We start from the raw sequence: 11,695 nt of genomic DNA, 5'->3' as shown, positions 1-11,695 counted from the left end.
CGGATAAATGTACCGTATTTTCCGCACTATAAGGCGCACCTAAAAGTCTTAATTTTTTTCAAAAGCTGACCATGCGCCTTATAACGCAGTGCGTCTTATATATGGCTCAATATTAAATTCGCAAGGTCTCGCAACTTACTCAACGGCCGCCGACTCGATTTTACCCCGAACGTGGATTAGTCCGCGGTGTATGCTGGGATTTATATACCGGCGTTTCATTGGCTAACCAATGTGTCAATCATCATTTGAATCGATCACTATTGGCTGAAGTTATTCGGAGCCTCGGATAGGCTAGATGCCCAAAACAAACCCTTCAATCGGCCGAGTTTAGCAATGGCGTAGCAAGCTTGCTACAGTACGCCATAAAGAAACATGTTTCATTAGTCTGTATTTGTAAATATTCTACTCTCCTGGATTTACTTCACTCACGGTTGTAAGAAGACCATGATTGCGTATCATTATTGAACGTGAGAACTTAGGTGAGTTATGCGGCTTTATATTTTCCCGGTATCTTGTTTTAGAACGATCTTGATGTTGCTGTGATGAGTTGAGTGAATTAAACTCAATTCCAAGTGTTTATTGTCATATGCGCAGTAAAGTTGTGAGCGAAAAAGAAAATGGAAACACAGAAATGTTTGGCATTTCTTGAATCCCAAGACTTCAACCTTCCGAATGATATTTGAAATGACGCATTTAAGTGACATCGTACGGACACCGCATCCGCACCTGTCTACGACACGTATTTGCTTCTTTGCAAGCTTTGGGAATGTTAAGGGGGTAATCAGTTGGACTGAATCATCTGACTGTTTTGTCGACGTTCCCGTTGTAGCGCCTTATAATCCGGTGCGCCTTATCTATGGAAGATATAGAACCAAAAACTATTTTTTGGGGGTGCGCCCTATAACCCGGTGCGCCCTATAGTGCGGAAAATACGGTACTCTGGTGTCAACGAGAGAATTTTGGCAGAGATGGATTTTTAAAAAGAGCCAAGACGAGTGTGGTATGCAGTTAACTTTAATCTACTCAGTAACACACTTAAGGAATCACCAACAGTCAGGTTGCAAGTGACTCAGAGGCAAGAAGATGATGCAGGAGCTTCATTCTTCATTCTGTCCCTTCTGCAAAAACAAAACAAAACATAGGAGTTAAACAATTTACCTATAATGGAAAAGTCTTTGTCTGGTTGACGTATATTATCTAGAGTCTGGGTGGGCAAACTACGGCCTGCCAGCCACATGAGGCCCGTCAGGCTTTTCCGCCCAGCCCGCCAAATGAAAATGGTCTAAATAAAAGTGAAAATATATGTTACAGTAAATGAAGTACTACCTACAAAAAATGGTGCCAACTTTGTCCTCATTGTCACTTTGTGTCTGTCTATCTATCTAGATAGCTGGGATGGGCTCCAGCACCACCGCGACCCTACTGAGGATAAGCGGTGCAGATAATGGATGGATGGATAGGAATACTCCGAAAATACTTAAATACTTTACTCAGGCAATACTACTGAAAATACTTCTATGGGAATACTCTGTGCCCTGTGACTGGCTGGCAACCAGTTCAGGGTGTCCCCTGCCCACTACCTGAAGACAGCTGGGATGGGCTCCAGCACCCCCGCGACCCTACTGAGGATAAGTGGTGCAGATAATGGATGGATGGATGGGAATACTCCGAAAATACTTAAATGCCTAAGAATTACTGCTAAAATATTAAAATATAAATATTTTAATAAAAATTCTAAAAACACTACAACATACCTTTACCCGCAATACTAAAAAAAACAAAAGAAAAAACCTACTACAGAAACATTACGAAAATACTACAAAAACACTAACTCCAGAGCGAAATAATACAAATATACATGTACAGTAATACTACACATATACTACAAATACTTTACTCAGGCACTACTACTAAAATACTACTATGGGAATACTCCGTGCCCTGTGACTGGCTGGCAACCAGTTCAGGGTGTCCCCTGCCCATTGCCTGAAGATAGCTGGGATGGGCTCCAGCACCCCCGTGACCCTACTGAGGATAAGTGGTGCAGATAAAGGATGGATGGATGGGAATACTCCGAAAATACTTAAATGCCTAAGAATTACTGCTAAAATATTAAAATATAAATATTTTAATAAAAATTCTAAAAACACTACAAAATACCCTTACCCGCAATACTAAAAAAAAAACTCTACTACAGAAACATTACGAAAATACTACAAAAACACTACTCCAGAGAGAAATAATACAAATATACATGTACAGTAATAATACAGATATACTACAAATACTTTACTCAGGCAATACTACTGAAAATACTTCTATGGGAATACTGTGTGCCCTGTGACTGGCAACCAGTTCAGGGTGTCCCCTGCCCACTGCCTGAAGACAGCTGGGATGGGCTCCAGCACCCCCGCGACCCTACTGAGGATAAGTGGTGCAGATAATGGATGGATGGATGGATGGATGGATGGGAATACTCAAAAATACTATTGCAGAAATACGACAAAAAATAATTATTGACATATTTATTGATAATGAAGTCAAAAAAGTTTCCTATGCTGGATCGAAACATCCCAAAACTGACCTTTGGACCCACATCCCGACTTTTGGCCCTCAACTTGTTGACTTGAGACTCGGCGATGTCAGCTCTCTCTTCGGCTTCATCAAGGTCATGTTGGATCTTCCGGAACTTGACAATGTGGCTGTTTGCTTGCTCCTCCTTGAAACCGATAAACTCATCATCATTACCGATTCACACGCGCTACAGTGAGGTTACGGGTCCTTACAGCTTCTCCTCTTGTAGGATTTGACTTTTAACTGGAGCTTATCCACCAGGTCTTGCAAGCGGGCTAAATTCTTTCGATCTTCTTCTGTCTGTCATGAATATGAAATGAATAAAGTAAGAATAGGTTTTTACATCAGGTGTCATTGAGTCAATCTTACTTGATAGGTCAGCTCTTTGACGCGTCTCTCGTACTTGCGCACGCCCTTGATGGCGTCGCTTGACTTTCTTTGTTCAAGTTCAACTTCGCTCTCCAGTTCTTTGATCTGTTAAGAGGATAACATAAAGTTTTTTGTTTGTGTTTGGTTGTTGTTTGGTTGTTTGTTACATGGGATGTGAGAATATTCAAGTTGAATATAGATTTTGTCATGATCACCGATGGCAATCACCTGTGCCAACTGCCTCGGACTCCGATTGGCTCCCTATCCCTATTTAAACCCACTCCTATCTGTCCCCTTTTGGTCAGTCCGTCTGCGAACGTCAGTGTACAGTATACTAGGCAAGCCTTTTTTGGCCCTGACTCAACCTTTCCCGTTTTTTGCTCCCATCTGTCTCCGGTTCCGACCTGTTTCTGACTCCGACGCAGTTTTTGCTCACCTGTCCCGGCTATCGACCTGTTTTTTCATCCTTGACACTGCCATCGCTCGCTACGGAAGATCCACTTCCGTGTTCGGATCACAATCCGAGTACGAGAGCGACTTGCAGCCCTTCCTCTTTCCTTTAATAAAACTTGTGAGAAACGTAACGCAATTGGGTCCTGTTTCCGTTCTGGTCCTGACAGGGTTACCTAATTTTAGATACAATATTCCTGAGATAATGGAAATACCATTATATTTTTTTGACAGTAATACGACTCACTATAAAATTCATCAGTTTTGTTTTTTGTTAGAGAAACCCAAATAAGTTTTAAATTTTACAAAAATAATCAACGTATAAATGAACCAAAAAATACCCTAAAGACTGAAAATAATTTAATTTTATCATTGGCTGTTGAAAAAAGCTTTACGGTATATAAAAAGCATTTTTAGGAGAGCAAAAATAAATATAAGTCTCTGATACATTCTACAAAAATGGACAACGACATGCAATTGGACTCTGGCCCAAAGTCTGGACACTGCGATAGTGGACTAAAATGATAAACGTGTTTTTTGCAGTGAATTTAGTACAAATAATGGCTTCTAAAAAGAACTGCATTTTTTTCTAGTTTGAAGGGTTTTTTTGCCTTTTTTTCCTTGCAGAATAATAACATTAGAAATTAAACAAGGAAGTCACTCTATTGAGACAGGCATGATTAAGGTAACCAATTATCTTCTAATGGCATTGTACTCTGGCGCTTCGTCATTCTTGCTGTTGCTGGGCTTTAGTGCTGCCTTTGACACATAATATCTTACTAGACCAGTTGGAAAAATGGATTGGTCTCTCAGGAACCGTCGTCTTATGGTTCAGATCCTACCTCTCAGATAGGACGCACTGTGATAGACATGGTAAAATGACAACTGAGCCCTTAAGTGTTACCTGTGGTGTTCCGCAGGGTTCAGTACTTGGCCCCCTTCTTTTCAGCATTTGCATTCTTCCACTAGGTGATATTATTCTCAAGTATAATATCAGTTTCCATTGCTACGCAGATGACACTCAACTATATCTTCCGATGGAGGAATCTGCCACACTAAACTGTGGAAATGTGGAGGCCTGTCTCACTGAGGATGTTAATCAACTTCTTGCACCTTAACTCTGAAAAGACCGGAATGTTAGTTATCGGTCCATCTAAATGCCGTGACTTGTTCTCAAAAACTGCTCTGAATGTTGACAAATGTAATATCACCCAGAGTGACTCAGTCAAAAATGTAGGTGTCATATTTGACCCCGATCTGTCCTTTCAAACACACGTTGAGAATATTACTAGAAGCTTTTTTCCATGTTCGCAACATTGCTAAAATTCGTCCTATGCTGTCTCAGTCGTATGCGGGGATTATAATTCATGCGTTTCGCGATGACTGTAATGCCCTACTCTCCGGTCTCCTGAAGTCCAAAATCAAGAGCCTTCAGCTGGTACAAAATGCTGCAGCGATATTTTTAACTAAGACAAAAAAGTTTGATCACACTACCCCGATTTTAGCTAACCTGCATTGGCTCCCTGTTAGCTTAAGATGTGATTTGAAGGTTCTGTTGGTATTATACAAAATGATTTTATCCAGAACATGGTAGATTTTTTTTTTGTGCTTGTTTTAAGAAATTTGTCGTGTCCAGCATGGTCGCCGTGGCGACCGGCTGGCCCCGCCCCCTGGGCAACAGCTGAAGCAGATCGCCTAATTTGCGCGTTTGCTTCTTAAGTGGGGTTTTGGGTTTTGCGGGTGGTGGCTCATTGCATTTTCTGTCTGCATTTTCCGTTCTGTTTTGCTCTGTCCTGTTTTGGTTGATTCGGAGGAAACCTGTGTTTTCACGTTTTGAGTAAAAGCCTGTTTTTGTTCTGTTTTGTCCCGGAGTTTTGGACGACTTTTATTTTGCTAAATAAAAGCTTTGGTCGTCAACGCACATGAGTTCTCCCTTCCTGCCTCCTGCCTCCGTTCTGGTCCGGTCCCGCGTGACAAAATTGTTTTCCTAACCGTGGTGGAAGTCCAAATTTTGCCTGTTTTGAGTATTTTGTTTTATTGTTTATTATTTTATATATTATTAATATATTTCTTTTTATCATTTATTTGGTTGTTTTCATTTATTTTTACTCTTTTTTCTGTACGGCTCTTTGAGATTTCCTGTGGTTAAGGGCTATACAAATAAACATGACTTGACTATACACGCCCTTCTTTTGTGCTATAAAGCAAAGTGAAAAAGGGAAAAAAAACATCAATTTTGAGAAAAATGAAAAAAAAAAAAAGGATGTATTGATACTTACCCGGGTCTCAAGTTTCTGCATTTGTTTCTTCCCTCCCTTCATTGCAATTTGTTCAGCTTCGTCCAGGCGATGCTGCAGGTCTTTGATGGTTTGCTCCATGTTCTTCTTCATCCGTTCCAGGTGAGCACTGGTGTCCTGTTCCTTCTTCAGCTCTTCTGCCATCATGGCGGCATCCGTGATGGCCTTCTTGGCCTTCTCTTCAGCGTTCCTGCTCTCCTGAACTGCATCTTCAACTTCATTCTGAAGCTGAGTTGTGTCAGCTTCCAGTTTCTTTTTCTGGTTTAGCAGGCTGGTGTTCTGGAAAGGGGGGTTTATTTAACTCGGACAGTATCATTTGGGTTTAAAGTTTGAACCCTACCTGTGAATGCAGTAACTGAACCCTTTCGCTGACATCTAGCAACTCCTGCTCAGCAAGTTTGCGTCCTCTCTCAGTTTGCTCAAGAGCAGCTCGGAGTTCTTCCAGCTCGGCCTGAATGAGGTTGTTACGACGCTCCACAATGGCGATGTTCTCTTTGAGTTCGTCATTAGCACGGAGTGACTCATCAAGATGGAGTTGGGTGTCCTTTAAAAGGGATTATAAAATGTTAAACCCTGGTATCCTGGAGCAGGGGTCGGCAACCTGTGACACGTATGCCAGTAGTGGCACGCGAAGGGTTAACCAGTGGCACACGAGCGCACTGCAAAATAATAATGAATATTTTTTTTCATGCCGTGTTGTTTAGAGGTTTTACGGTAGCGCCCCTCTACTTCTGCTCCGTGGGCAAGTGTGTGTCTGCACGACGCCTCGCAGAGGGGGAGAAATCCGTGTTTTGACCCAGCTACAGAAACACCGGCGCGCGATAAATGAACGAATCATGACAGCTCCTGCAGTGAAAAAATCTCGTTTTTTCCAGCCAGCGTGGACAGACAAATGAGGCTTTGTGCCATAAATGACCGTGCTGTTTTGTGCATTATACCTCCAGAGCGTTGTACCTCGCACAGCAAGTGTTAATCGTGACCATGATTTCAAGGATGAGTCCGACATGGCGGAGACATTAAAACGCGCTGTGTTCAGGTACGGCAAACAAACACAGACCCTGAAAACCTTTGTCACCGCTAAAAACACCACCACTGAAGCAAGATATCACATTGCTCTTTGCATATCAAAGCACAGAAAACCTTTACTGATGGCGAATATTTTAAGAAGCGTGTGTGTGCGTGTATGCGTCAGGGCGCGTGTCTTCTGCTTTGCTGCTGATATTTCAAGTTTTGACAAGATATCATTGATTTATGTTATGCTAGCTGTCCATAACACTCATTTTTGATTGTAGTTCACTGTTAATGAAGAATGGTTGATTCTTGTGGTCAAAAGTTGAATGCATGGATGTCTACAGGACTTTCCACATGTTGCTCACATTTATTTTTCAGTTTATTAATAAACAAGGATAGTGGAAGATAAATTGGTCAGTTATACCAGAGTTTTTCAACCAGTGTGCCGTGAGACCTCGTCTAGTGTGCCGCTGGAATTTGGAATTTTATCTTTCAAAAAAATCAGGCCATTATTCGATATTTTTGCAATCTTCAGACGAGGAACTGTAGTACTCACCTATATCAGTAGGTGGCAATAGATTTACATGTACTTTTTATGTACTAATTATCTGCTCTTGAGGTAGCACAGTAAAAAATAAAAACCTAAAGCACATCATTCTTCTTTTTTTGAAGTATTATTTTATTCTTTTTATATACTAATTATCTACTTATGAGGTAGTACAGTGAAATATTTGAAATAACTTCATTTTCGACGGCCGGTGTGCCTCAGAACTTTTTTATAAATACAAGTGTACCTTAGTTACAAAAGGTTGGGGTAGGGTTACTTTAACTTGATTACTTTCAATTACTTTTGGATTACTCCAATACCAAATATGCTAATAAAAGACAAAATAAACTAAATATGAATAAGATAAAAGGTTGCTGACCCCTGTCCTAGAGAGTTAGGTTCCTAGATCCGGCCGTACCTTCAGATGTGAATGGACCGATTTGAGCTGCTTCTGAGCTTCAGCTGCCTGCCTGTTGGCCTGACCTAGCTGAATCTCCATTTCGTTGAGGTCGCCCTCCATCTTCTTCTTCAAACGAAGAGCCTCATTTCTGCTTCGGGTCTCCGCCTCGAGGGAGCTCTGAAGGTTGTCCACGATCCTCTGTTGGTTTCTCTTTGCTTGTTCCAACTCTTCGTCTTTTTCAGCCAGCTTACGCTCAATTTCGGCCTTCACCTGACCAAATTCAAGCTGTGCTCTGAGGATCTTTCCTTCCTCGTGCTCTAAAGTGGCCTAAAAAGAATGAATCAGTTGATATTGTTGAATGTATTGATCCATGTACAAATCAGAATGTTTTTTTTCTGTTTTGGTTCACACAACCTCTGCTTCTTCCAAAGCAGTCTGGATGTCCGACTTCTCCTGCTCCAACTGCTTCCGTATTTTTTCAAGCTCGTGGATACTCTTTCCACCCTCGTTTATTTGTTCAGTGAGGTCAGATATTTCCTCTTTGAATTCAGGCAAACAAATAAAAAAACAGCAAGTATGTCAATGCAAATACTATGACATGGTTTATTATCTTTACATGAACTGACCTTGCAAATTCTTGTTTTCTCTCTTCATTGTCTCAAGGTGTTCCAGTGATTCTTCAAAGGAGTTTTTAAGTTTGAAAAGCTCTGTGCTTAATGTCCTCGCTTCCTTTTGAGTACTTTCCAATTCAGTTTGAGATTCCTCGTATTTCTGCTTCCACTCTGCCAAGATCTGGAAGGCATTGCAAGGTTTGAGACATTTAGAGATTTGAGGGTACCAAACAAAATGGTTTCAACCTTGTCAAAGTTTCTTTGCTTCTTGTCCAGAGCAGCTGCAGCAGCATTAGACCTTTCCACATCCACCATAAGGTCTTCAATTTCATTTTGAAGCCTGTGTTTGGTTTTCTCCAAAGACGAACATTTCGCATTCACCGCTTCCACGGCCTCCTCAGCTTCCTGCAGACGCTGAGCAAGCTTCTTTCTGCATTGTGATGCACAAAGGTCCATTGTTCATTGTGACCCCTGAAGTTATATACTATTTTATACACTGTTTTTACATACGTAAAGTCAAATATACTTGTTCTAAAATCTGACTTCAGTGTTTGAGGGCAAACTCTGAGAGAAGGGTGTCGTAAACCGCATTTTGTGTTGGAATGCACCTTTCCTTCCATTCTGTGCAGATAACAATGACTTATCACCTCGCCTGGGGTGTTGGATATGTGCCTGGCACCATCCTGTCTGTAGGGCAATGACCTATCACCCCTCCTCCCCTTCTACAAGTCATGGTTGATAAATTAGCGTGGACAACGGCGCGGACCAATCAGCCAGAGGCTTGGTCATGGGGCGTAAACATTTCATCGGCATGGGTTATAACATGGGACAATGCTGGAAGCCCCTTGTCTTCTTCTCCACACGATTGTAATTTGACACGGAAGAAAGATCCGATTTGTTCAACTCTTTGATTAGGCTAAATAAAGTGATATGTCGACTATACTTGTCGTTCGGCTGATTACATTTCTCCGACTTTTGAACTTGCTCCAATTGTAAGGGTTTAGACAAGACATGTGATGTGTCTTGGGAGTCAGATTTCAGTATAATAAATGTTAAAACCTTACACCCCATGGGCGGTAATGTTCGAAAGGCAATTACAGAGATAACTCACTTAGCCTCTTCCAGTTCCTCAGTCCTCTGGATGGCATCAGTTTCATACTTGGTCCTCCACTGAGCCACCTCAGAATTAGCCTTGGACATGCCGCGTTGCAGTTCACCCTTGGCTTCTAGCTCTTCTTCGTACTGCTCTCGGAGCAGGTCACAATCATGACGAGAGGACTGCACAGCATGGGCTAAAGCATTCTTGGCCTAGAATTGGGAAGAAATACTTTTGCTCTGTACGGTAATATCAAGAGAAGAGTATTTTCATCAAAGGAACAGATCTACCTTGACTTCCTCCTCCAGTTGCCTCTTAAGGTCTTCAATTTGTTGAGTGTAGGAGTGTTTTCCTCTTGTGAGTTGTGACACCAGGGAATCCTTCTCCTCCAGTTGCCTGGCAAGTTCACCTTAATTTTTGCAGGGGGGATATTATGTATTTTGTCAGTAAATTTCAAATAATGCAAACTGAATCCAACATACCATTTTCAGTTTGAAGCTTGGCTTTGTGCATCGTGAAGTCGTTGATGGTACGTTGTCCCTCTTCTGCCTTAGTTTTATATTCGCTCACCTGGTCTTCCAGCGACCGACACAGCTTCTCCAAATTATTCTGAAGGCCAAAAAATATTCATTCGCAATAAATGAAACCGAATCCTGGTTTTGGTGTGAAATATCTCTCATTCACAACTTATGTATTTTACTTGAGATGTTTTTGGGGGAAATACTTTTTTTTAAATTTACTTTTAATTTGAAGTTGAAAGCTTTAGGTACTTGGGTTGTGATGTGGCTGCAGTTGGTGGAATGGAGTGCGAGGTATTGCACAGAGTCAATCAAGGAGGCAAGGTTTTGGGTGCTCTGAGGAGAGTATGAGTATGGATGTTAAGAGGGGACTGTATGAGAGTGTGATTGTGCCGACTGTGTTGTATGGTGCAGAGACTTGGAGCCTGAACGCAGATTTAAGAAGGAAATTGAATGTTTTTGAGATGAAGTGTTTGAGGACTATGTTAGGAGTGACAAGATTGGATAGATTGAGAAATGAAATTGTGAAAGACAGAACTGGAGTAGTAGTGGAACTGAGCAAGCGTGTGGATAAAAGAGTACACGGTTGGTTTGGACACATGAAGAGGATGGGTGAGGAGTAAATGTTAAAGAGGATCTACAGAGCTCAAGTAAATGGAAGGAGACCAAGAGGAAGGCCGCGATGGACGTGGATGGATGGTGTTATGAGTGCACTGCAGGAAAGAGGTCTGAATATAATGGAAGCTAGAGCTCTTGTTGGTGATAGGAAGGAGTGGAGAGGTGTTGTGAAAAGATTGTGGGATTGTGGACTCATTCTAAAGGATGGGCTGGGCACCCTTATGATGCGGCAGGGGTAAACCAGTGAAAGTTGTCGGGCCCTGCTGTTGAACAAAAGAGTGTGTTGTGTCACCCTGACTCGAGAGACACGGCCGCTATCTTGTGTCCCGTTTCATCTGGAGGGACGAAAACACGACCAACTCAGGTGCCCAGATGCCTAACTTGTTTGGGTGTTTGGGCATTTGGGTTGGCCATGGTCCAAAAATGTTTATGTGTGTTTTTTTGCTATTTTACCCTTTATTTTATTTGTTTTTATATGTTTGTCTTGCTGTCGGTCAACCCTCTTGAGGGATATGACCAAGGTAAAAAAACCTTTTAATTTATTGTGCCGTCGTGTCTGTATTTTTTATGAAAATGATCAGATCACCTTAGATTTCACAATATGTTCCATATTAGAGACAACATCGTCCAGTTCCAGCCTGAGTTCGCTCTTCTCCTTCTCCAACTTCTGCTTGACCCTCTGCAGGTTGTCAATCTGCTCCCCCAGGTCAGCAACACTGTCAGCTTGCTTTTTCCTCAGCGTAGCTGCAGTAGCTTCGTGCTGCAGAGTGGCCTCTTCAAGGTCTCTGCGGAGTTTCTGGAACTCGGCCTCCCTCTTCTTGTTCATCTCGATCTGGGCGGATGTTGCTCCGCCGGCTTCTTCCAGCCTTTCACTGATCTCCTCCAGCTCCCTGGCCAAGTCTGCTCTCTGCTTCTCGACCTTGGCTCGGGCGGCTCGTTCTGCCTCAAGCTCTTCCTCCAGCTCCTCTATGCGTGCCTATGTATATAAAAAGTGAAGTGTAAATCCACATCACAAAATGGTCTGCATTTGGTCTGCATTTATATAGCGCTTTTCAAGTCAATGACTTCCCAAAGCGCTTTACAATGTGCTCCACATTTCCCAATAGCGGCCTTGCAGCCATGTAAGGCGCTAAACAGCTTATTGGGGGTATTGGGGTTCAGTGTCTTACCCAAGGACACTTCGACAGGTAACACGGACGAGCTG

At 42.2% G+C, this 11,695-nt stretch overlaps 1 pseudogene across 1 annotated transcript in view; it reads right to left on the bottom strand.

The window, feature by feature from the left end:
• Positions 1–1,097: 1,097 nt before the first annotated feature.
• LOC148376683 (myosin-6-like) overlaps positions 1,098–11,695 on the bottom strand; it is a 33,993-nt pseudogene continuing 23,395 nt past the window's right edge. Inside the window, exons 25-37 of the transcript XR_015852235.1 lie at positions 11,078–11,467; positions 9,838–9,964; positions 9,646–9,764; positions 9,371–9,567; positions 8,506–8,689; positions 8,063–8,440; positions 7,667–7,975; positions 6,031–6,234; positions 5,673–5,969; positions 2,944–3,048; positions 2,761–2,874; positions 2,585–2,719; positions 1,098–1,118 (exon numbers count right to left, since the gene is read on the bottom strand). The product of XR_015852235.1 is annotated as a myosin-6-like (transcript). The remainder of the gene's footprint in view (positions 1,119–2,584; positions 2,720–2,760; positions 2,875–2,943; positions 3,049–5,672; positions 5,970–6,030; positions 6,235–7,666; positions 7,976–8,062; positions 8,441–8,505; positions 8,690–9,370; positions 9,568–9,645; positions 9,765–9,837; positions 9,965–11,077; positions 11,468–11,695) is intronic.

The sequence above is a fragment of the Urocampus carinirostris genome, chromosome 1 (assembly GCF_059441175.1).
Source record: "Urocampus carinirostris isolate Australia breed hairy pipefish chromosome 1, RoL_Ucar_1.0, whole genome shotgun sequence".
NCBI lineage: Eukaryota > Metazoa > Chordata > Actinopteri > Syngnathiformes > Syngnathidae > Urocampus > Urocampus carinirostris.
This window is presented reverse-complemented; position numbering and strand designations above follow the sequence as displayed.